The sequence below is a fragment of the Myodes glareolus genome, chromosome 20, assembly GCF_982192425.1.
Source record: "Myodes glareolus chromosome 20, mMyoGla1.1, whole genome shotgun sequence".
Taxonomy (NCBI): Eukaryota; Metazoa; Chordata; class Mammalia; order Rodentia; family Cricetidae; genus Myodes; species Myodes glareolus.
In genome coordinates this window covers 62851648-62874245 of record NC_142045.1, presented here as the reverse complement: position 1 = coordinate 62874245, position 22598 = coordinate 62851648, and positions in this window count along the sequence as shown.

Sequence of the window (22598 nt, the reverse complement as noted above, 5' to 3'; positions counted from 1 at the left end):
ATACATCATTTCAGAGGACCTCTGATGAAGTTTTCTCTGAATTATACATCCAGAACAGCTTTAAGACTACTGGTTGAGATGGTCAAGCCTCACAGAATATTCTAGTCAGGACTTTATCATATTCTAAATTTTCTTTAGGTCCCCATAAGATTATCAGCACCCTCAATAAGCAGAATGTATATACCCAATTCCCCAAAATAGATTATGGGTATTTGTCTTTGTTTAGAATATTGATTACAAGTTGTTATGGATAATGCTCAAAAAAAAACTAAACAAAGGAGATATGATTCAGAGTTCTTGTTATAAAAAGGGGGGAAGGTGCTAAGGGAAAATGGTCTTGTACCCTTTAAAGATTTGTCACTTGTATTGGCTTAATAAAATGCTGATTGGTCAGTAGTCAGGCAGGAAATATAGGTGGGATGAATAGAATAGGAAAATTCTAGGAAGAGGAAAGGCTCAGCCTAGTCATTACTCAGACACAGAGGTTGCAAGATGAGAATGCCTCAGTGATAAAAGTTACCAGGCCATGTGGCTAACATAGACAAGAATTATGGGTTAATGTAAGATGTAAGAGTTAATTAATAAAAACCCTGAGCTAATAGGCCAATCAGTTTATGCAGGCCTCTGTGAGTTTCTTTGGGATTGAATGGCTGAAGGACCCAGAGAGGTAGAAACCTCTGTAAACTGGATACAAGTTTCCATGTACTTGTATCCCAGAACAATAACTTACACACATAGCTAGAAACAGAAATAGATACAATTTATTAAGGAAAAGGTAGACTACTTCTAATAATGGGAGTTAGAGAGTGAGTTGGGGTGCATGCCTTTCATCCCAGGAAAGTGGAGACAAGAATATAAGGTCAGTAGAGACAGGATGCCTACTCCCATTCAGTCTGAGGATTCATAAAGTTAAGAAATTTCACTAGTGGCTACCGCTTTGCTTCTCTGATCTTTCAGTTTTCACCCTAGTATCTGAATATGGATTTTTATTTAATAAGACAAATTAGGATTGCCCTTCATATATGTCTTGTTCTTTTCTTTTCCTTTTTCCCCTTTGGTTTTTTTCACACAGGGTTTCTTTGTGTAACTCTGGCTCTTCTGGAACTGGTTCAGTAGACCAGGTTGGCCTTGAACTCAGCAATTCGCCTTCCTTTGCTTTCCAGTTGCTGGGATTAAGGCCTGTGCCACCTGCCTGACTTCATTCACTGCCCTTAATCATGTTCCATTTGTTATGCATTGCTCAGGTAGGAGAAAGGTTCCTTTAGGTTTTCCTCTATCAGAAGTCTCACCTGCTAGGATAAATTGTGGCTTTGTTGAACATACGACTTTCTTAGGAATCATTGAGGACATTTTTCCACGTGACTTTCTGGTTTGTAAAATTTTTACTGGCTGTGTTCCAACATCTGTGTCTTCACAGATTTTCTGAGCAAGATAATAGATAAACTACTAAAGAGTAGTCTTTCGTTGTCCCACGCCTAGGTTAACTGGGAGCAAGAGCCTCCAAACTATCCATTCTTTTAAATCTTACATTTACTATGTTTGGCCTTCAAGTTTGTTTTTGAAAATCCTGCAGGTCATTTATACTAACTAGTCTTAAAAAAAAAACTTAGAAAACAGAAAAGCACATCTGGTTTCTTTTGCCTTTGATAAAACAGACTCACTTTGAGGATGGTATTGAATCACAAATTGTCAGTTATTGGTCATTTATTTAAAAACAATTGACTTCAACTTTCTGTTGGTATTGTACAAGCCCAAGATAACATATTTTTTAAGGCTTTGATAATTAATTTGTACAAATTATGGAGAACACACCAGAAAATAAGCCAATATGTCTTATTTAGGGTTTACATTGCTACAACTAAAAACCATGACCAAAAAGCACATTGGGGAGGAAAAGGCTTTTTCAACTTGTTCTTCCACATTCCTGTTCATCAGCAAAGGAAGCCAGGACAGGAACTCAAGCAGGACAGGAACCTAGAGGCAGGAGCTAATGTAGAGGCCATGACCATCCCCATTGATCACTAATTAAGAAATGCCTTAGGAAGCATTTCCTAAACTGAAGCTTCTTCCTCTGATGACTCTAGGCTGTGTCAAGGTGACATAAACCTAGCTAGTACACAATAGTATTTAAAGCAAAGAATTAGTCCAATCTGGTTTAAATGGTCTACTTTTTTCTGACTCTTACAAGTCAGGACCCATAGTAGAAATCAGCAGTAACACTTATCACTCAATCCTGCAGTTACTATGCAGTTGAAAAGCAAGGTTCAAAAGTTTACTGGTAATGGACCTAGCATACTCTCATCAACTCTGGAGATACCTTAGTTAGTGGTGACTAACTTTCTGAACTAACAAATCTCTGGACCCACAAATTAAAGGAACCAAGCTTTACTTAAAAAATCAATTAAGAGACAGGAATTCCTCTTTCAGATGTTGCATTGTTTTTCCTCCTGCTAGGATCTGGAGTGACTTGAATAAATCTACAAGAGTTACCTGTAGACGTCCATAGACCATGCTGCCATTGGTGATCATGTTGATGTGAGTGGCCTGTGCAGTCACCCAAGGCCATGTAATGTGTAGGCATGTGCTGCTGCTAAAGACCATGTTTGGAACTGTGGCCCTAAAACTGCTGGAATCTATGTAGATGTCTATGGTATGTGTTTCTACCAAAGACCAGATGGATACCTGTGTTCTCTGGCTCACTGGAGGCCATGTTGATGTCTAGCAGCCATGCTGTCACTGGGACCATACTGATATGAGTGGCCTGTGCTGCTGTGGTGACATCTGAGCCTAACCTGCAGCAGAGGGTCATGTCTAGATCTGTGGGGGATTTGTGCTGATGTGCATGGCTCAGGCTGCTGGCGAAGGTCATGGAAAGCTGGCCCTTGTCTTGGGCACCAGAGGGTTGGTCTTGACCCTAGTGAGCAATCTCAGTTGGAGAAATAATCCCTCCTCCTAGGAGAACAGGTTTTAGTGTCATGGTCATGAGATAGCTGGCCATGAGACCCTTGATAGCACTGGGAAAACTGTCTTCCAGCTTGCCAGTCCCTGCAATAGGAGAACTGGCCTGCACTCGAGAGATCTGCCCCACACCTCACTATCTGTGCAGGAAAGCTGTGAGGGAGAGTTGGCCCTGACCTTCACCTGAGTAGAGGCCCAGACTGACCAATTCAGCTACCACATCCAGGGCCATGAGTTGGATCACTCCAATATCTACTCCACTTATTACCTGTTGGAAAACATGAAGGGATTGGGCTCCACAGGATCTCCATGACTCAGGACAAAAGCAAGATATCCAAGAGAGGTTTCAGTGAGGATCTAGTATTGGTGGTGTACCAGAAGGCCTTGAATCAGCAACTCATCACAATGAACATTTGCTAGTAAGGCAATTTGGGCAAAGGACAGACTGGGTTGACACATTGGTTGACAAATGAATATGTGATGGAAAGGTGGAAAGACGGAGACACAAAATTTTTTTCTTTCCTTCTTTCTTTTTCTTTTTGAATTATTTTTGTTTTTGAAATTTTCTTTTGTGGAGACTGTAACATGAATAATAAAAACCTAGAGGCTTAAGATGAAAGATCAGAGAAGCAAAGCAGTCAAGTTCTTACCTCTATGAAATCTTCAGACTGAAAAGAAAGCGAGTTCCTGTCTTATACCACCTTATGTTCCTCTCTAGTGCTTGGATTAAAGGCATACACTACCACCACCCAGCCTCTAAGGCTAACTAGTATGGCTGCTGGGACTAAAGGTGACTGCCACCACTGCCTGGCCTGGATGGCTGACTAGTGTGACTAGCTTTGCATTCTTATTTTCAGGCAAACTTTATTTATTAAAACACAAATAACTTATCACCATAGGGGGTTACAACGGTGGAGGGTGGACATTGAAGTACTGGGAAAGGAGTTGGATTGGGGTATATGATGTGAAATTCCCAACAAATCAATAAGATTTATGTTAATGTCAAAATATGTGTTAAGTATGCTGAAGTGTGGCTCTCCACAACTAATAATTTCTGGTGGGGGGCTGTAGGTAGGTAAATACTCAGTTTATTTTAAGGGCTGACCACTGCGACTTTGACCATTCTCCAGTGGGTATACGGACAACACAAATTGGATTAGTGTTATTTTGTTCTCTTTTTTTCTTCCTTTTTTTTTTGCAGGAAGAAAGGACACAAGTGGCGGGGTCTGACCTGGGAGGACTGGGAACTGAGTGTGATTGGGGTACATTATATTAAATTCCAAAGTAAGCAAAAATATTGTGTTGGAAAAAACAAAGAAAGCAAAATCATTTAAAAGATAAGATTTCTTGTCTTATATGTTACATTATTTTTCCTTCTGTTCAGATTTGGAATGATTTGGAGAAATCCCAAGAGCTATTTATTATAGCCACAAATGTGTTGTGTTAGAGGTTCATAACTACTGAAGAATCTGCAGGACTCAGTTCATACACTGTATAAAATAGCTGGCACAAAACCAGAGGAGCCCACAATAAAAATCTGTTACTACCTCCTTATTTTGAAATAGGAGATATATTTACCTAACTACATGAAAGTTCTCTCCCCACTCTTACCTATCTTGGAGTAGAGTCATGAAGGCAGCTGGTGTACAATGCATGTCGTATTATTTCCCTGGATTTCTACAAACGAGGCACAGTTGCAGGATGCTGCTATAGCTTAAGCTTCAATTATTTCTCAAATTTCCCCTATTACCTAGCTTGCCAAGAGTCTGGGCTTTACAATATTTGTGTCTTTTCTTCCTCTTTTTTGGTTATATTTTTATTATTTAATTATATTTTTACTCTCCTCCAAGTTCTTCCAAATCCTTTTCTCCTCTCTACCCCTAAAATGTTTAAGTTCTTTCTCAAAAATCAAACACAAATCCAATCTAACAATCCCTAACCAAGAAAAACAAACATCTCCCAAATAATTCCACAATCTGTGAACAGACAAAAGCACACACATAAAACAAAGCTGTGGAGTCTGTTGTTTGTGGTCAGTTACTCCTGAGTATGAAACCTGTTCTAGAGTGCTAGGTAGTTCCAGTGTCACTCTATTAGAATAAATGTCCCCTTTCCTAGCAAGTATAAGCAACAGTTCAGTTGTTAACTTTTACCATTGTGGCTTGATATTTATTTGTTCATTTACTCATTTTTAAAGAATATAACAAAATACAATATAATAAGATAAAACAAAAATTATCACATCAAAATTGCACAAGAAAAGTAAACTGAAGGAAAAGAGCCTCAGAGTAGGTACAATAGACAGAGACCTACTGTTTCATAAACCCAGGAAGTCCATAGAACAATAAGCTGAAAGCCATGATGCACACCCACAAAGACTTGGTGTACACCCATGCAGGCCCTATGCATGCTGTTTCAGTCTCTGTGAGTTCATATAAGCTCAGCTCATGCTGATTTAGAGGATCTTGTTTTCTGGGTGTCTTCTATTCCTTCTGGATCTTACATTTTTCTGCCTCCATTTTCATGGGGTTCCCTGGTTTCTGACGGAGGGATTTGAAGGTGACATTCCATTTATAGCTGAGTGTTCCAAGGTCTCTTGCTCTCTGCATAATCTATGGCTATAGATCTATCTATCTATCTATCTATCTATCTATCTATCTATCTATCTATCTATCTATCTATCTATCTATCTATCATCTATCTTTATATCTATATCCATCCATCTATCTATCTATCTATCTATCTATCTATCTATCTATCTATCTATCTATCTATCTATTGCCATCTGCTGCAGGAGGGAGCCTCTCTGATGATAGCTAAGCAAGGCATTGATATATGAAAATTTCAGAACATTACTAGAAATTATTTTATCATTACATCTACCCCTCATTTTACTTTTTTAGAATTTATTTATTTTAAATTTTGTGTTCATTTTACATATCAGCAACAGTTCCCCCTCTATCCCCTCCTCTCACTTTCCACCACTTCCTCCCACTTGAGCCCCCATCCACTTTCCAGAAAGGGTAAGGCCTCCCATAGGTAGGCAACTAAGCATGGCACATCAAGGTGAAGCAGTAACAAGCCCATACCCCCTCCACCAAGTCTGAACAAGGCATACCACCATAGGGAATGCAACAGAAATAAACCCTGGTCCCAAAGTCAGCGGCCCCATAAAGAGAACAAGCCACACAACAGTTGCCCCCATGCTCAGGGTCTTGCTTGGTGCCATGCAGCCTCTCCAGCTGTCAGTCCAGAATCTGTGAGGTTCAACCAGTTCGGGTTAGCTATCTCTGTAGGTTTCCCCATCATGATCTTCATCCTCATTTCTCATATAATCCCTCCTCCATTTCATTGACTGGCCCAGTTCTTAGCTGTGGATCTCTGAATATACTTCCATCAGTTACTGGACAAGGTTTGATGCTGACAATTAGAGTAGTCAGTAATCTGATTACAGAGAAGGGCCAGTTCAGGTACCCTCTCCACTATTGCTAGGAGTCTCAGCTGAGGTTACTCTTATAGATTCCTGGGAATTTCCCTAGTACCAAGTTTCTCCCTATCTCATGATGGCTCCCTCTATAAACATACATCTTTCATTGCTCTCCCTTTTCTTTTCTCCCCCAAGTTTACCATCCTATTCCTGCACGTTCTCATCTCCCATCCCCTCCCTGTTACCTCTCTGTTGCCCCTAGTTAACTCAGGAGATTTCATCTATTTCCCTTTCCTAGTACTGTCTATGCATGTCTCTCTCAAGGTCCTTCTTATTGCTTAGCATCTCTAAGACTGTGGATTGTAGCCTTGTTATCCATTGCCTTACATACAATATCCACTTATGAGTGAGGACATACTGTGTTTGTCTTTCTGGGTTTGGGTTACCTCAGTTAGGATGAATTTTTCTAGTTCCATTCATGTGCCCACAAATCTCAATATGTCACTGACTTTTACCACTGAGTAGTACTCCATTGTGTAAATGTACCACATTTTCTCTCTCCATTCTCCTGTTTAGAGGCATCTAGGTTATTTCCATGTTCTGGCTATTACAAATAATGTTCTATGAATATAGTTGAAGTCTTTGTGGTCTGCATCCTTGGCATATATGCCCAAGAGTGGTATTGCTGAGTCTTAAAGTAGATTGATTCCAAATTTTCTAAGAAACTGTCATACCTATTTTCAAAGCAGCTGTGTAAGTCTGCATTCCCACCATTAGTGAGGGAGTGTTCCCCCATTCTCTTCAACATAAGCTGTCATCAGTGTTTTTGATCTTAGCCATTATGACAGGAGTAAAATGGTATCTCAGTGTTGTTTTGATTTGCATTTTCCTGATGACTAAGGCTGTTGAGCAATTCCTTAAATGTCTTTTGACTATTTGAGATTCTTGTGATGAAAGTTCTGTGTTTAGAACTGTACCCTATTTTAAATTGAATTATTTGGTATTTTGATGTTTGGTATCTTAGATTCCTTATATATTTTGGAGATGAGCCCACTGTCAGATGTGGGGTTGCTAAAGATCTTTTCCCATTCTGCAGGTTGTAGTTTTGTCTTATCTATCATATCCTTTGCCTTACAAAAGCTTTTCAGTTTTAGGAGTTCCCATTTATTGCTTGTTGCTCTCAATGTCTGTACTATTGATATTATATTTAGGAAGTAGTTTCCTTTGCCAATGTGTTCAAGACTACTTCCCACTTCCTTTTCTATCATATTCAGAGTAGTTGGATATTCACAAATCCAGTATAACTGAATTTATATTGAGGTCATTGATTCACTTGGACTTGAGTTTTGTGCATGACAATAGATGTGGATCTATTATCATCCTTCTATATGTCAACATCCAGTTATGCCAGCACCATTTGTTGCAGATGCTTTCTTTTTTCCTTATTTTTAGCTTATTTGTCAAAAATCATGTGTGTATAGGTGTTTGAATTAATGTCAGGGTCTTCAATTTGATTTCATTGATCCACATGTTTGCTTTTATGCAAATATCAAGCTGTTTTTATAACTACAGTTCTATAGTAGAGCTTGAAGTCAGGGGAGGTGATACCTCTGGAAGTTACTTTATTGTACAGGACTGTTTTAGTTATCCTGGGATTTTTCTTGTACCATATGAAGTAAAATGTTGTTCTTTTGAGGTCTATGAAAAATTGTGTTGGGATTTTGATAGGACTGCATTGAATCTGTAGATTGATTTTGGTAAGATTTCCATTTTTACTATGTTGATCCTACTTATCAAAAAGCCTGGGAAATCTTTCCATTTTATGATATCTTCAATTTCTTTCTTCAAAGATTTGAAGTTCTTGTCATACAGGTCTTTCACTTGTTAGGTTACTGTTATTCCAAGATATATTCTATTATTTGTGGCTTCTGTAAAGGGTGATGTTTATCTGATTTCTCAGTCCATTTGCTATTTGTACATAGGAGGGCTACTAAAGTTTTGGCGTTAAACTTGTATCCTGGCACATTACTGAATGTATTTATCAGCTGTAAAGGAGATCCTGCTAGAATTTTTGGGGTCTCTTAAGTATACTCTCATAACATCTGCAAATAGCAAAGTTTTGACTTCTTATTTTCCTATTTGTATCCTCTTGATCTCCTTTTCTTGTCTTATATCTCCTCTAACTTCTTTTTTTTTTGTAGTTCTACCTACAGCATCAAGTACCATATTGAATAGATATAGAGTGGGCAACCTTGTTCCTGATTTTAGTGAATTCAGTTAAGCTTCTTCTCCATTTAATTTGATGTTGGCTGTCAGCACGTTGTATATCGCTTTTATTATGTCTAGGTATGTTCCTTGTATCTATGCTCTCCCCAAGACTGTTGCTACGAAGTGTTGATCAATTTTATCGAAGGTTTTTTCAGCATCCAATGAGATGATCGTGTGTGTGTGTGTGTGTGTGTGTGTGTGTGTGTGTGTGTGTGTGTGTATTTTTTATATGGTGAATTACATTGACAGATTTTCATATGCTAAACCCTCCTTGCATCTCTGATGTGAAACTTTACTTGATCATGGTATATCATTTATTTTTTGATGTGTTCTTAGATTCAGTTTGCCAGTATTTTATTAAGTATTTTTACATCAATGTTTACGAGGGAAATTGATATATGACTCTCTTTATTTATTGTATCTTTGTGTGGTTTTGGGTAGAAGGGTAATTGTAATCTCATGAAAGGAGTTTGACAATTTTTTTTCTGATTTTATTATGTGGAACTATTTGAGAAGTATTAGTTCTTTAAAATACTCATAGAAGTCTGTGCTGAAACCATCTGATCCTGGGCATTTGTTGGTTGGGAGACTTTTAATGACTGCTTCTATTTCCTTAGGACTTCTATGTCTTTTTAAGTTTCATATCTGGTATTGATTTCATTTTGGTATGTGGTCCCTATCCAGACAATCGTCCATTTGTTTTAAATTTTCCAATTTTGTAGAGTACAGCTTTTTTAAGTATGACCTAATAATTCTCTCAATTTCCTCAGTGCCTGCTATTATGTCTTTTTTTCATTTATGATTTTGTTAATTTGGATAATCTCTCTGTCTTTTGGTAAGTTTGCATAGGGGTATATCTATCTCATTGATTTTCTCAAAGAACCAACTGTTTGTTTCACTGATATTTTTGTATAGTTCCCTTTATTTCTATTTTATTGATTTCAGATTTCAAGTTGATTATTTGCTATTATCTCCTTCTCTGGAGTGAGTATGCTTTTTTTCCCTAGATGTTTCCAGTGGGCTGTTAAATTGCTAGTGTGAGATTTCTTGGAATTCTTTATGTGGGTGTTTAGTGGTATGAACTTTCTTCTTATCACTGCTTTCATAGTGATACATAAGTTTGGGTATTTTGTACATTGATTTTCATTGAATCCTAGGAAGTCTTTAATTTCTTTCTTTATTTCTCCCCAGTGGTGATTCAGTTGAGCATTATTCAGTGTCAATGATTTTGTAGGCTTTCTTTAATTTGTGTTGTTGAATTCTAACATGGTGATCTGATAAGATACAGGGTTTTCTTTTGTATATTTTGAGATTTGGTTTGTGACAAAGTATTTGGTCGATTTTAGAGAGTTTCCTGAGATGCTAACAAGAAGATAATATTTTTTGTGTGTTTGAGGTAGACTGTTCTGTGAATGTCTTTTAAGCCCATTAAAACTAACATCTGTTAGTTCCCTTTTTACTCTGTTAAGTTTCTGTCTGGCAGACCTGTTCTTTGGTGAGAGTAGGGTGTTGAAGTGTATGGGGTTTGAGGTGTGATTTATGCTTCAGTAATGTTTCTTTTACGTATATGGCACCCTTATATTTGAGGTATAGATGTTCAGAATTGAGATTTTATCTTGATGAACTTTTTCCTGTGATGAATATGAAATGTCCTTCTCCATCTGTTTTGATCAATTTTAGTTTGAAGTCAATTTTGTTAGCTATTTGGCTAGCTATACAAGCTTGCTTCTTAGGTCTGCTTGAATGGAAAAATTTTTTTCAAGCCTTTACCCTGAGGTAATGTCTGTCTTTAAAGTTGAGTTGTGTTTCTTGTATTCAGCAGAGGGATGAATCCTGTTCTTTTATCCATTCTGTTAGCCTGCATCTTTTAAAGGACACATTGAGTCCATTGATATTAAGTGATATTAATGACCAGGGATTGCTAATTCCTGTTACTTTTGCTTTTCTCATTAATAGTGGTAGTGTGGTGTGTGTGTGTGTGTGTGTGTGTGTGTGTGTGTGTGTGTTTCCCCTCTTTGGTATTTTCTGGTGTGAGGTTACTACCTGTGTTTTTCGAGTACAGTTAAATTCTTTGGGTTGTAGTTTTCTTTCTAGTACTTTCTGTAGAACTGGATTTGTGGATACGTATTGTTTAAGTCTAGTTGTGTCATGGAATATCTTGTTTTCTCTGCATATGGTGATTGAAAGCTGGGCTGGCATCTGTATTCTCTTAGTGTCTTCAGAATGTCTGTCCACGACCTTCTTGTTTTTTGAGTCTCCAATGAGAATTAAGGTATATTTCTGATAGGTTATATCAGATTGGTTATATCTGATAGGTTATATCTCTATATGTTACTTGGCCTTTTTCCTTTGCAGTTCTTAGTATTCTTTTTTTATTATGTATGTTTTTTATTTTGATCATTATGTGGTGAGGGGACTATTTCTTTAGTCCACTCTATTTGGTGTTCTGTAAGTTTCTTGTAATGTCATAATCATGTCCTTCTTTAGGTTGGGAAAGTTTTCCTCTATGATTTCATCGAATATATTTTCTTTGCCTTTGAGATGTAGCTCTTTTCCTTCTTCAATTCTTATTATTCTGAGGTTTGGTCTTTTCATTCATGGCATCCCATATTTCCTGCATTTTTTGTGCTAAGAATTTGTTGGGTTTAACATTTTCTTTGACCAATGAATCTATTTTATCTATTGTATCTTCAATGCCTGAGATTTTCTCTATCATCTCTTGTATTGTGCTGGTTAAGCTTGCATCTTTATTTTCTGTTCATCTACCCAGATTTTCCATTTCCAAAATTCCCTTGGCTTGGGTTTTTTGTTATTGCCTCTATTTCACTTTTCAAGTCTTGAACTATTTCCTTCACCTGTTTGATTGATTTCTCTTGGCTGTGTTTAAGGAATTTGTTGATTTCTTCCAACTTTGTCTTTTCCTCCATTTCTTTAAGAGAATTTTTCATTTCCTCTTTAAGAATGTTTCTCATCTTTATAAAGTTATTTTTAGGTCATTTCTTCTGCATTAGGATGTTCTAGTCTTGCTAGTGTAGGACAACTTGATTCTGGTGGTTCCACATTTCTCTTCATATTGTTGAGTATATTGTTGCACTAGTGTTTATGCATCTCTGCCTCCATTTGGTGCAGGTGATACCTTTAGCTCTGAGAATGCTCTACCTTCAATTGGTGCCGGTGGTACCTGTGCCTCTAGGGGTGGCTTATCATCCAGTCTGAAGAGGTGGAGTCCTTGTCTCTGGGGGCTATTCTTCATGTGATTAGTGTGGGTAATGTCTTTGTTCTGGAGCCTCACTTCATACAATCTGTTCAGGTGGTGTCTATGCCAGAAGCCTCCGACAGTCCAATCGGTGCAGGCAGTGTCTGCGTTTCTAGGAGCTGCTAATGCCAGGGAGGGTGGTTGGGGTTGGCACAAAGAGCTGGTCATGTGATTACAAGGCCCAACTGGGATATGGTGATGGAGAGGCCTGAGCACAGGTGCCTTGCCTGCTGGCAAGATAGTGGGGCTGTAATCAGTAGGGAGAGGTCTGGGGCCTAGAGTTGGTGCTGTCCCAAGTGGGAGACCAGTCACTCAGCACTTTGTACAATCAGTTCAGGTGGTACCTGTGTCTTTAGGAACTACTGATACAGAGGGGAATGGTGGATTTTGAAATATAATGGGCCTTGTAGATTACAGAGTCCAATGGGGGTGGTGGTGGAGAGACAGCCTGCAGGCACCTTTCCTACTGACCTGTGCTCATGGGAGACCCATCAATTAGCACTTTGTGCAGTTGGTTCAGGCAATGTCCCTGTCTCCAGGAACCACTAGTGGCATGGGGAGGGCATGGTTCTTGTTTGTCATTTGTATATAGGGGGACTATGGATATTTTTTGAGTTAATCTTGTATTCTGTCATTTTGATGAAAGTATTGTTGTAGGAGTCTCCCAGTAAAATTTTTAGTGCCATTTATATATACTCTCATATCTTCTGAAAATAAAGACATTTTGGCTTCTTTCTTTCCAATTTCCATCCCTTTGATCTTCTTCAGTTCTATTTCTCTAAGACTTCAAACATAATATTGAAAAGATATGGAGTGGATAACTTTGTGTTGTTCCCGAATTTAGTGAAATTTCTCCAAGTTTCTCTCAATTTAAGGAGATGTTGGCTATTGGTTTGCTATAACTGCCTGTATATTAGCCTAGCTGTTTCCCTGCCTAGAGTCAGCTTCTTTTCTTTAGATTCTCAAGATCAAGCTTGTTTTGATTCTTGAAGCTGCAATCATAGTGTGGGGAAAAGGGACACCCTCAATGGAGTGATAAGCTTTACAAGAGTAGATACGTATCCCACCAGTCCATTCTCAGAGTTCTCATGAAGATCTATGGTGCGTCTCTTTTCTCATTACTCCAACCTAGGCATCCTGAGACAAATCTCAGTCTTCATAGGTGAATCAAAGACTGGTTTCAATCTCCAACAGTCAAACTCATCCTTACCCTAGCTGGAGTTTTGACTAATTGTTTACACTTATATTGCCTCTGTTCCAGAGATAAGTCTATAGTCCATGTTTTGAGCATATTTGGGCTTTAGTCTTTTACTTCAGTGTAGGGCCTGATCTGCTCTTACTCCCTGGGGTGCATCAAGGACAGTTTTGGTCAGCCAGCAAAGCTTCCTGCTAGTTCTTGTGCTCACTCTGCCATAGCCTGATGATTTAGCTGTAGGGTATTGTTTCATCTTTGGTATGGTAATTTCCCACCTGCCCGGGAGGAGTTCCTACACAGTGTCAGGTTCCCCGCTACCTGGGAAGGAATTCCTTACGGTGCCAGGTTCCTTACGGCGCCAGGTTCCTTACAGCGCCAGTTCCATATGGCGCTAGGTTCCCACCTGGCTGGGAGGGAATTCCTTTACTGGGGCCAAGTATATCAGTTTTGCAAAAAGCTAAATAAAGTGGCATTCGGCTGATCTCCTGACGAATGACCCAGGTCGCTTGTGTGTGTATCTTTTTTTCAATCTCCAGGCCTTTGCCCAAACTTGTGTAAGATACGGTTGCACACAAACTGTACCGAGAGGGTAACACAGAATTGGGTGTTACAATTGGAGGCACCGCTGGGATCAGCAGCAGCTACAGTCGGAGACTCGTCTGCAGAGACCCATCTGCGAGATTTGGGAAATAGGGATCCCTAAGAGATTGCCCTCGGGACGCTGGCCAGCCGGTAAGTGGTGAGGGAGTATTGGCTTATGGGTGCAAGTAATTCTGTTCCAGTGTTAAGGGGCTGGTTAAAGGGCCAATTGATAGTGCTTTTAGAGAAGCAAGGCAAGTAAGGCACCAGTATTAAAGTATAGACAGCACAAGAGTTCCTTAAGACAGTTTTCTTTTGTGTAAGGTATTTAATTGTCTAATTTTTTGAGATAGTTTAGTCCCTGGTTTCTACATACAGGGGGCTTTAATATTACTAATTGGTCACAGGTAAAGTTAAAAGCTTTGAAAGAATGAGGGCCAGAAGTTTCCATAGCTATATTTTCGCTATGGCGATTAGTCAGAGATGCTCTTCTCAGTAATGATGTGATAGTAAAAGAACAGTTAGAGATTTTGAACAAAACCCTTGAGGAGATTCAGAAAGCAGAATCTGTGAGTTCTATTAAGAGTTTCGAAGAGCAGGAAGTTAGGAGTGTTGGGGATATAGAAGAGGAAGAAGAAATTCTAGAAAAGGAGATCGCACTTTTAAAAAGGCAGTTAGAAAAAGAGGAAAATGAGGAAGCAAACAGATGTCTCTCGATGAGACCTCCACCGCAAAAAACTTTCTTTGCCACTTCTAATCATGGTACTACTGCTTCCACCCCTATAGACCGAGAGGTGGAAATATGAGAGATTCAAGACAGACTAAATAATCTAAGTAGGGAGAGGCAGATTTATCCTGTTGTGGAAATTATTGATCCACAAGAACAAAGGACCAGGTAGCATAACCCTCTGGCCTTTAAGGAGATTAAGCAGTTAAAAGAAGCAGTTGTGGCCTATGGAGTGCATGCTCCTTTCACTGTGGCATTATTAGAATCCTTTGCAAAGCTCAACCTTACACCCAGGGACTGGATGCAGCTTTGCAGGGCTTGTCTCTTAGGGGGAGATTATTTGTTATGGAGAGGTGATATGCAGGAAAATTGCAAGAAGACCACATGGAATAATGCCATCGCGGGTTTCCCCCAGCATAACCTTGACATGTTAACTGGTGAAGGACAGTATGCTGGCTCAGCAGCACAGATTGCATATGATCCTGTGATTTATGCTCAGATAGCTGCTGTGGCTGTTAAAGCTTGAAAAACTTTACCTAACAAAGGAGAAGGAGAACAGCTTTCTGAGATCTTTCAAGGATCTTCAGAACCTTATTCTGAGTTTATTGACTGCCTTTTACAGATGGGAAGTTGAATTTTGGGGGATGTGAGCTCAGCTATGCCAGCCATAAAGCAATTAGCCTATGAAAACGCTAACAGATTTTGTCAAGAGGTTTTGCACCCCCATAGAAATGGAGACTTAAATGACTTTATCCGATTATGCAGGGACATTGATGGCACTCATGTGGTGGGTCAGGTAATTGTTCCTTCCCCTAGGGAAGGTCAAGGCAGAACTAGATCTCAGAATTGTCTTCATTGTGGAAGGTCAGGATACTTCTAAAGGAACTGCCCTGCAGGTAAAGGGGCAATTTCAGCCCAGGGAAAAAGCCAGGTGTAGTGACACGTCCCTTCAATCCCAGCTCTTTGGAGTCAGAGACCTACAGATCTCTGTGAGTTCAAGGCCAGCCTGGCCTACAGAGTGAGTTCCTAGAACAGCTAGAGGCAGGATGCGTAGTGGCATCCACTTCTCTCTGGAATACTCCTATCTCTATTATTAATAAAAAAGGTCTGGTAAATGGAGGTTACTGTAAGATTTTAGAGCAGTAAATGGTTGTATGGACATTCTACAGGGGAGTCCAGATCCTACTTCCTTTCATGAGTTGATAATCTTTCCCTCTCAGCATAGTCCTACTGGAGTTTTTTGGCAGAAAGGACCCATCCTATGGGTACCTGATAAGGTCATTACACCATATACCCAGGCAGAAATAATTTGGCTGCAGAATTTTGCTGTAGATTGGACCTTGTTTTTATGCACTAATCCCTCCTGATTTTGACATTCAGCCTGTTGATGCTAAATCTGCTCAGGTGGCTGAATTGATCGCTGTACAAATGACCCTAGAGAAGTATGCTGACATTCCATTTAACCTTTTTACTGACAGTCAGTATATAAGCAAAATTCTTATGCCTTTGGAAACTGCAGCTTATATTGCTTTTGTATCTTGAATCCAGATGCAGTTATTGGCTATTCAAACTTTGCTTTGGGCCCGATCTGTTCCCATTTACATAGGACATTTGCGGACTCATAGTGACCTCCCTGGTCCCTTGAGTGAGGGGAATGCTTTGGCTGATCAGCTCACTCGCCAAATTTATGCAGTGAGTCAAGAATCTTATGAAGCTGCAAATAAAGCTCATAATAATTTTCATCTCAATGCTGGGTCTTTAAGATTTCATTTTAAAATATCTCGAGAGCAAGCTACTGATATTGTTAAAAAAATGCCCTTTTTGTACAGAACTTTTAACTGTTCCCCATTTCGGAGTTAATCCTTGTGGACTTGCTCCAAATCATTTGTGGCAAATGGATGTTATCCACGTTCCTTCTTTTGGGCACATGCAATATATTCACGTAACCGTGGATACATATTCTCATCTCATTTTTGCCTCAGCTCATACAGAAGAAAAATTACGGGATGTTAAAAGTCACTGTCTCCAGACTTTTGCCTACACGGGAGTTCCAAAAATTGTGAAAACTGATAATGGACTAGCCTACATCAGCACTGGCTTTGCTAAATTTTGCTCTGAGTTTCCAATTTCTCATAAATCGGGTATACCCTATAATCCTCAAGGACAAGCTATAGTAGAACGAGTGCATCATATGCTCAAAGCTTATTTGCATAAAATAAAAAGGGGGATTATGGTTCCACCCCCAGAGACCATTTGTTCTTTATTTTATACATTTTAAATTTTCTGACTTTTGATGCTCATTCCCAGACCGCTGCTGAGTGACATTGGCAGCCAAATTCTTTTGGGATGCCTCATGTTAAATGGAAGAATCTAGCAGATGGCACCTGGTATGGTCCAGATCCTGTACTAATCTGGGACAGAGGAGCTGTCTGTGTCTTCCCGCAGGATGCTGACAATCCAATTTGGGTGTCTGAGCCTCTGGTGTGTGCTGTGGATTTTCCTGTCCAGAAGCCTGAAGACAGGACAGAACCAAGAGATCCAACAGACACTGACCTGCCAACTGAAGAGCTGCTGGGGTCCTGAGAAGCTGGCTGTGGTGGTCCAAGTGCCAAGGACTCTTCCTTTACCCATCTACCCTTCCCATGATATTGACAGCCATTGCTGTGACTGTCAGAGCGGCTAATGCTGCTGGATTTTCCCTTAATCAGTTAGTTGCTTCTGCTAGGCTATGGACACCCTCTCAGGGCAGGTTGCAAATGCCTTGGCCGTTCAAATAGAGCTAAATTTACAATTGAATACTGCAGTTAATTTTACAATTGGTTGTGGTTTTTGACCTCTGCTATGTTACAGGAAAGGCTTTTGGAAGTCATTCATGGACCCTGGAGTACAAGATTTACAAATTGGCTATCAATTATTATTCTAGTTAACTATACCAGGGTTCCTTCCACCAGTGCTGAGACCTTACTTAAAGGGCTCCATTTTGGGCAGACTTATTAAGGATTGAGCAGGCACAGTCTTCTTTTGGAGTGCTTGTATGTGCTGGAGCATCATCTTCATGATTTCATGGTGAGAGAGCCAAAGGCAAGCTCAGGTCAATGTTGCCACGTAGCAAGTCCTCTTTGCTACTGTCCCGGAGTATCTTTCAGCATAAATCTGGCTGAACTTGGTGATGGGTGACTAGTGAGCCAATGACAAGTAAGATTTTTGGGGGGCTGCCCCAACCTAAGGCAGGAAATGTGTTTTGACCTGGATGCTTTCCCACGATGGGTAAAGGGTATTGCCTGATGTCCAATGCCCCCCAAGACAGGCCTAATCATATAATTTATACAAAAGGGGGACCTGTAGGGCCTGGTCTGCCCTTACTCCCTGGGGTACATCTCGAGGACAGTTTTGATCAACCAGCAAAGCCTCCTGCTAGTTCTTGTGCTCACTCTGCCTCACCTGGTGATTTAGCTGTAGGGCATTGTTTCATCTTTGGTATGGTAATTTCCCACCTGCCTGGGAGGAGGTCCTACATGACGCCAGGTTCCCCCCTACCTGGGAAGGAATTCCTTACAGTGCCAGGTTCCCCCCTGGCTGGGAGGGAATTTCTTTACTGGGGCCAAGTATATCAGTTTTGCAAAAAGCTAAATAAAGTGGCATTTGGCTGATCTCCTGACGAATGACCCAGGTCTCTTGTGTGTGTGTCTTTTTTTCAATCTCCAGGCCTTTGCCCAAACTTGCGTAAGGTATGGTTGCATGCGAACTGTACCAAGAGGGTAACACAGAATCGGGTGTTACACTTCAGCATCATAAAATCATTCTTTTACACTCTTCTGAAGAAACTCTTTAAAAATCCTGACTTTTTTTTGCATAAAGAAATTTGGCTTGTTTTTTTGTTTTTTGTCTTTTTTTTTAAAAAAAAATATAAACCTGAGTTGTTATTCAGGTGAACAGTGCATGTAGTGGGAATTTTCTTTGGGTCTAAAGCTCAAAGCAATGACTTTTTTCCTTGAGTTATTATTTTCATAACCTTAAGAACAGAATTATTTGCAGTAAATGAACAGTGAGGAGTTGAGAGAGGTTAGAACAGTGGTTTTTCTAGCTTCCTAATTCTGTGCACCTTTAATACAGCTCCTCATGTTGTGGTGACCCCCAAAGTGAAAATTATTTTATTGCTACTTGATAACTAATTTTGCGACTGTTATAAATCTTAATGTAAATATCTGATCTGTGAACCCTGTGAGTAGCTCAACCTACAGGTTTAGAATTACTGAATTAGAGTATAAATGAAGGAACAGAAGCATGTCTGACACTTCCTGTTCCCATCATCCTAGCAGACATCTTGGAGGGTGGAAAGAAAGTTGGGGTTGTAAAATGAATTCATTGCTATGGGAAAATAAAGTGGTTTGGTGGGATTTTGGGCACCCACTGGCTTTAGGAAGCACATAAGCTTCATGATCTAGACAGAGGCTTCTCACAGATTCATAGAAAGAATCTGTTGGGAGAAAGGAGACTTATCAACCAAGGAAACATGTTTTTGTAAAAGGAAGGAGCAGTGGGCTGTGTTCCTGCCCGAATCCTGGCTAGCTTACCCCTGAAATAATTACATGGAAACTGTATTCATTTAAAACATTGCTTGGCCCATTAGTTCCAGCCTCTTATTGGTTAACTCTCACATCTTGATTAACCCATTTCTATTAATGTGTGTAGCACCATGAGGTGGTGGCTTACCAGGAAGGATCTTAACCTGCATCCATCTTGGAGAGGAGAGCTATAACGTCTGCCTCACTGCCTTCTTCCTCCCAGCATTCTGTTCTGTCTTCCCTGCCTACCTATATTCTGACCTATCAAACCAATCAGTTTTCTTTATTAATGAACCAATGAGAGTAACACGTAGACCGATGACCCTCCTCCATCATGTTTTGCTATCTGTAGGTTGTGCAGAGACCTCTCAGGATGTAGCTTTTGTGAGTTGTCCCCTGTGTTGAGTCATTTCTATTCCTATACATATCCCCTCATCAATACTCCAGCTAATCATTCCAGTCAGTACTTATTGGTTCACTAACTGGGACTCCAGAGCAGTTGTTACTTTAGTCTATCACAGGTTCCTGATTTGGGGTGAGTAGACATGCTTGTACATCATTGTGAGTGTCACCTCCTTTGGAAAAGTCTGTCACACGATAGGGACAAGTACAAAAGAATTTGTGTCTACTTCCTGGCCGGCTTAGCAAACAGTATAGGTGTGGATCAGGACAGTGCTAGGTGTTTTTTTGTTATTGTTGTTTTGTTTTTTTGTAAACTTGGCACAACTTGAGTCATCTGAGAAAATATCTTTATCAAATTGGATAGTAGGCAATCTGTAGGGGCATTTTCTTCATTAGTGGTTAATGTGGGATGACCCAGCCCACTGTGGATAGTGCCACCCTCAACAGGTGGTCCTAGGTTGTAAAAGAAAGCAGGCCGAACAAGCCATGAGCCCAAGCCAGTAAGAACATTCCTCTATGGCTTTTGTTTCAGTTCTTGCCTTAAATTTCTGCCCAGACTTTTCTTCATGATGGACTTCAACTGTAAGCTGAAAAAAACATTTTATTCCCAAGTTGCTTTTTGTCATGTTGTTTTATCTCAGTACTAGAAAGAAAATTAGGATGGAAGGCATTTGCTCCAAAAGCACTGGACTATGAGGTTTATGCCTCTTTACAGGTAATTTAAAATAGCACCTACTTCTCTCACCCATGGCCTTTACTGACCCATGCTCTGGTGTGTGTGTCCCAGATGTTCCTCTCTCTGTCTCTGTCTCAACTGCCTTCCTTTCCCCTCATTTCCCTTTCCCTCCTTCTCGCCATATAATTATTCTGCAAAAATGGAAGCTACATTTTTAGACTAAGTACAGGCAGAGCATCAGCAATAGCAGTAGTACAGTGCAAGTAGAATAGCTGTGAGGAGGTTTATAGTTACAGAACAGGGGATGGTCTAGATGGTTTGTAAGTATTGGCTAACTTGTTTTTCTCTTACAGTAGTTTTTAGACTAAAGATGGAAGTATAATTTGAGTTTATAGGCAGGAAGAGATATGACCAATTTGATTAAGAAAAACTAAGGTTCTGATTAACCATCAAATTTATTCAAATTTTAAATTTTTTTATCCAAATATAGAACATTTATTTTCTGTTTAAAAAAATGGGGGCACTGATGCATATTAAATAAGTTTCATGCTTTGGAGGCAGCTTCAAATCCATCTCTTTTTGTTTACTTCAGTATAATCCCGAGGAATGTGTTAGTAGTATGTTACTCCTTGGCCCTCAAGCCTTTCCTTCCCAAACCCATTAAGTTTGAATTTTAATTCATATCTTAGAATATCAGAAGCTGTCATATTCATCAAAATCAAGCTCCTTAAACAAACTGCATATCAGAATATCCTGATAGAAACAATATTATTAAAACCAAAATAAAATGTCATTCCTATAACATTTAACCCACCTTGGCAATAAGTCTTCAACAATAAAAGAGTTCATTGTGATGAGTGTAGTGGCATTAGATAGCATTAGTTTGTTTTCCATATACTCAACTTGATTTTTAACTGTAATATGGAAAGTAAAGTGATGTGCCATAATTGACCCTCGAAAATGCTGGATGACAAATCCTACCCCAGGTCAGAGGGATATAACTAAGTTTACTTGGCATAGCAGGCAGGTTCAAAGGGTTCTCTCTCTGAGTGGTTGAAGCACACAGGGAATGTGTGATGGCTATTCTTGGTTACCAATTTGACTACCTCTGCCATTAACTAAAACCAAAAAAAAATGGAGGGATTTTTGCTTAATTTAAAATAGAGAGATCCACTTCTAATCCAGATCTATGATTGTGGGTACTGGTGAGTTGCAGGTCTGGAGACCTTTTACTCAATATTGTTACTCATCAAATAGCTGCATATTGCCCAACTCTGTGTTTAACTTAACTTTGTAGTGATCATTAGATAAAACCCTTTAAGGATTTGAGCTTCCACCGTTCTAGAGGCTACGAACATCCTAAGGAACATATGAAGCCCACAGCAGAGATTTCTATGCTTTGCTTTGGACTGCTGCCCTAAGTCCTACAAACATTTTTAAAGAAACACGGACCTGGAGGGAGGGGGGAGGAGCTTGGACTTCCCACAGGGCAGGAAGCCCTGACTGCCCTAAGGGACGAAGAGGGAGGAGGAGAGGGAGTGGGGGGAGTGGGAGGGTGTTGGGAAGAGGGGCGGAAATGGAAACTTTTATAATTTAATAAAATTTACTCTAAAAAAAAAAGAAAAAAAAGAAAAAAAAAAGAAACACAAAAATTTGTGACTTTTTTGTTTTATTTCTAGAAAAAGCTTATGAAATTGTTACCATATTAGAAAGTTGTATTTGGGACAAACAGAATTTGTGTTCTTTTTCCACGGTCACTAACATTTGGCTCCTGAATAATTTTTTTCTTATTCTTTTTGAATTGAGTATTGCTGTTTTGTATCAACATAATCTAAGGGTGTCCCGCCCTCTCTCATTTGCTCACACACACTCTCTCTCTCTCTCTCTCTCGTGCTCTCTCTCCCCCTGTAGTCCTTTCCTTGGTCTACATGACTTTTGGTCACCAACTTGCATTGCCTGTATTGACTGGCCGTCTTTGTATGAACTGGCACGGGAAACTATCTCAGCTGTGTTTATAAATTGCCAAAAGGTGTTGTGGAAGAAATTTTTCTATGAATACTGTAGATTAGATTATGGTATTTTTAGTTAAATGAGCATTGTACTGAAGGAAACTGGATTCCTTGCTTAAAACTCTGAGATTCATATCTCCATGAACTATTTGATTCCTTCCATTGTTTTTGCCATTTTGAAGATATGAAGAATGAAAGGAAAATTACGTATTTGAAAATTAAGAATACAGTTTCCTGTCATCAGATTGAAGAACCATTGACATCAATATTTGTTAGATTATTATGGCTAACAAATAAGACTATTATAAACTATCAAGGTGACTAGACTTTAAGACTAGTTAAGAAAAGCTGGGAACTTAGTTTATTATAAAGCATCAGAATATAATCTGTTTAGTTTTCATTATGTTAGCAGATAGCATGAAGGAAGTCAATCAGATTCTGGAGAAACAAAGTTTTCATTTCTTTCCCATGCTCACTACATATCTCTTCAGAGTATTCAAACTGTGCTTATTATAAGGCTAAAAAAGAAGAAGAAA